Genomic DNA, 3982 nt, shown 5'->3' with positions numbered 1-3982 from the left:
AGACGCGGGTACCCAGGATCAGCATCCAGCACGCTGTTGATCTAGCTGAGCACTCCAGAGTCAGTGATGAGCCTCCTTGCTTTCCGGAGGACTCAGTTATATTGTGTTCTTAAGTTTTGTTTTATTAGGATGTTGCGGGGTCTGTCCCAACATCCATCTCAGTATTTTAGAGGTTTCATAGATAGTTAGTCAGTTAGTTTTGAGTCTCTCATCTATGTATATATGTAAATATTCTATTTTGAGACTCGAGTTGCCTTTTTGGCCAGTTTTTATCAGTTGGGTTATTTTATGACCTTTCATTGCATTGAGTTATTCTGTTGAGTTAGGTTTCCGTTGAGTTAAGAAAGCCAGGCCAAGGGTTCGCTTAGGGGCCAATAATGGTCTTCGAGTGCCGGCCACGTCCAGGGTGTAGGCTCGGGGCGTGACATTTACATACATGCGGTATTAGGCTGATGTCATTTCCGGCGAGTGTCCGACCCAAACTGTCCTGATTGGCACCCACACTAATTCTGAGGTGGGAGAACCATTACTACAACCCAACTAAACAATACTAACCAAATGACAGACATTTAAATATGTGGAAACATGTTTAATTAATCAATTTAAAAGTTGAGTTCCCATGAACTCAGTAAGTTATCAAAAACAAACATAACCAAGCGGAAATTCAACCCCTAGAACCTGAAAGTCATTGTACTAAAACTTCTAACTAAACAGTATAAGATAAGGGGATGCAACCCCAAAACAAATAAACATAAAGTAAAGAATCTGAAAGGTATAAGTCCATAGGAAAGGAACAAAGATCCTAGATGAATCTATGGTTAGCCTGAAAGAATTGACTCACCCTTGAACTCGACAAGTCAGTTCTCCTAGTTGTGGTCTCTCAACAGCCGTCTGAAGATGCCATATACTTGTAACGACCCAGAAAATTAGTAGGTTGAACTAGAGCCTAAACGTAAGGTAAAAATCTATAAAATGACCTCCCCTAGATTAGTAGACCATCTAAGCATGATATGGGGGTTTAAGAGTCAAGGCCTAAAGGAGAAGTGCCAAGCAAATGGATAAATCCAAGGCCAAAGGCCAAGGCTACCCCAAACTTGAAGACATTGCCTCAAGCTCCACGGCCACCACCACGGCTCGTGGTCATGACCATGGCTGATGGAAGGCTTCATGGAGTTGCCTTGGCCAAAGGAGGGAAGCCTGCAAGTGTCTTAGACACTGCCCCAACCTTCACGAGGGGGACCACGAGTCGTGATCCACTCCACCATGGAAAGATGGCCACCCAAAATGCTAGCCACTGCCTCAAACTTCACGGAAGAGACCATGGCTCGTGATCTTGACCACGACTCATGGAGCCCTTCGTGAAGGAGACTTGGGCATGAGGGCATTGGGGCATTGAGTAGCCTAGCTACTGCCTTGCCCTCCACGAGCATGACCACGGGGCGTGGTCCACTTCACGGACCGTGAAGGTGCTCGTGAGGGTGCCTTAGGCGATAGAGCCTTGAGCTCCAAAAAGAGAGCTACTGCCTCAACTCCACAGGTCGTGGTCCTCACCACAGCTCATGTAATGAGTCATGAGACCTGGACGGGGGTCAATTAATGAAGGTTCTTAGGGTCATTTCCTTTTTAGTCCAATCTAAGTGGGGGTATTTTGGGTATTTTTAAAGGTAGTTTATATATTGTTTTTAACTCAAATTTCATAAGACTTGGCCATTATTCACAAACACCCAATTGAAATAAAAAAACCTCCCTCCTCTTTAAAAAATTCTCTCTCTAGACTCAAGAAGAAGAAGAAGAAGAAGTCATTGGAGCTAGGGTTGCTAGATTTTCAAGGTTCTTCCCCAAAGTTCTTGGAGATTCTTAGACAAGGTATGGATGCTTTTCATCCTTGGGAAGCTATCACACACGGATCCTCTTCAAAGTGTATTTTTAAGACTTCCAAAACGTAGGGTTTTATTCTAGTCATGGGTCATCTTCCAAAATGACTTCTATTGTTCAATTATGATCTAATATGATTAATTATGATGATTTATGGTTAGATTATTGTAGTATTGATGGATTTTGATGAAAATCTCTCTTGACCCATGATTTCCCTTTCTTCCTAAATTGTGAACTAATGTATGACTTGATTGGTCATGGAAGTTGATAATTGATTATGTTTATGTTTATTAAGTTGTTGCATCATGAAATCTCTCTATCTAATGATATAATTCTAGAAGTTAGGGTTGGTGTTGGCTCATGGCCTTGAAGGGCAATTGTCTAGGGTTGGTATATGCTGATGTTGATTGGATATGAATGTGTGAGTTTTCTTAGATAGTAATGATTCTATATCTATTGTGTGGTTGTGGTATTGATGCAAGATCCTCCTTCCCTACACCCTTACTCTTGAATTATGCATGAAGCATGTAAGTATGTTTATGGTAAGCTTGTTGTGTTGATTGAAAGGTCATGCTCATGAATACACTATTGGTAAGATGTTAAAGGTTTACTCACATGATTGATGGTTCAAAGGGTGAAAGGACATTCTCACCAAATGAATCTTTGAGCTCTTATGATATTATGTTGTCTTGAATGCCTAGTGCATTCTCTTATGAATATGAATCTAAGCAAAGATTTAACATAACTCTTAAAGGGAATTATGCTTAGCACCGAGCGGGTATGAACAATGAGATGGAAGCTTTTACGTTAGAAAGTCCGGCTTCCTGGTAAGTGATCTCATGAGATGGAAACCTTCTATGTTAGAAAGTTCGGGTTTCTAGTAGCAATCTCCTTACCCCATAACTATATTCCCACATAGGTCTTTAGCTAGTGGATCCACCTAAAAAGCTAAATATGTTAGTTCTACCTTAGGCAAGTAGGACACCTTTTTCGGTGTGGGGGTAAGACACCGGATTTCATGTAGCTCACATGGTCTATGTCGGTTAATGCTATTCTTTCCTATATGATATGAATACGAACTATGGTAAGAACATGGACTTTAATTGTGACTTCTTGAGAGGTACTACTTAGTATGACTGGGGGTATGGGACTTCACTCATGCATTGCACACGTGATGTTGTTAATCTATTGTATCAGGTTATACTGCGAAAATCTCACATATAAAGAAAGATGGAAATTAAGAGTTATAAAAGTGTGAGTTCATAATTCAATTATTGAGATACCTTTTGAATTAAAATTCAAAGAAAAACATGAAAAGGATATAATAATGATCTCATTCCACGCATTACCCATTTTGATATCCTTTGTTGCATATCAAAGGGAAATATTTGAAAATTTCATTTTTTAAATCTTGAAAAAAGAAAATGTGAAATTTTGGAAGAATAGTTAGGGACAAGTGGCTGCTAACTAATGGTTTTGACTTTGCAACAATGTCTTCAAACAAAGACTCATTAGTTGGTAATTGGTATGGTTGGTAGATTCCCCCTACCAATTATCAGGACAATATTTCATGTTCAATTTTTATGAAAGTGTTTGCTTCTTTGTAATGAAAAATGTCTTTTTTGAATTAAATTTCTATAATACGTCACAAAAGATATTGGGAAAATGCATAAGTACCCCCCCAGCCTATGCCCAAAATCCCTGAGACACACCTAACCTTTACTAAGGTCCTATTACCCCCCAAACTTATTTTTTAATTAATTTTTTACCACTTTTCGGCTTACGTGGCAATATAAACCAAATAGGTTGAAAGCTTTGTTTAACACGCGCCGGGCCCAACTTTTTCAACTTTCTAAAAAGTAGCTTTTACACTTCCCAAAATTTCAAAAAGCTATCCTATTATTTATAATCTACTTTGTTAATATATTTTTAGTTAGTTTATAGATTTCAATGTTTATATATTTTATTTCAAATTTGGGCATGTAAAATTTTGTAAATATTATATATATAATTTTATTTTATTTATAGATAGTTACACTTTTCCAACTTTATCATAATTGTAGGATACTTATAAGACTAGAAGGTACTCTCTAATAGTGCATATAAT

The sequence above is a fragment of the Solanum tuberosum genome, unplaced genomic scaffold (assembly GCF_000226075.1).
Source record: "Solanum tuberosum cultivar DM 1-3 516 R44 unplaced genomic scaffold, SolTub_3.0 scf00338, whole genome shotgun sequence".
NCBI classification, from domain to species: Eukaryota; Viridiplantae; Streptophyta; class Magnoliopsida; order Solanales; family Solanaceae; genus Solanum; species Solanum tuberosum.
The sequence above is the reverse complement of the archived record's forward strand: the minus strand, read 5'-3'. Positions refer to the sequence as shown.